We start from the raw sequence: 317 nt of genomic DNA, 5'->3' as shown, positions 1-317 counted from the left end.
CTGAAGGATAAGTTGGCAGTATTCGAGTTAGAGCAAAGCATTGGCCGAGAAGTCAACAAAGTGGACTGTTTAGAAGAGGAAGTACTTACAAGGGAACTGGACGACGAAGTAATGCGGATCGCCAAACCTGGATACGCTCAAACATAAGACCCTCTGATCAAAGTAAATATTAGCAATGAAGGAGAAGATCGTCCAACATTCAGCAGCCAGATGCTCGATCAAGAGGTTAGTAATAAATTAATCGCTTTGCTAAAGGAGTATAAAGATTGTTTTGCTTGGGAATATGAACAAATGCCTGGTTTAGATAGAGACTTGGT

This window comes from Olea europaea, chromosome 7 (assembly GCF_002742605.1).
Source record: "Olea europaea var. sylvestris chromosome 7, O_europaea_v1, whole genome shotgun sequence".
Lineage (NCBI taxonomy): Eukaryota > Viridiplantae > Streptophyta > Magnoliopsida > Lamiales > Oleaceae > Olea > Olea europaea.
The sequence above is the reverse complement of the archived record's forward strand: the minus strand, read 5'-3'. Positions refer to the sequence as shown.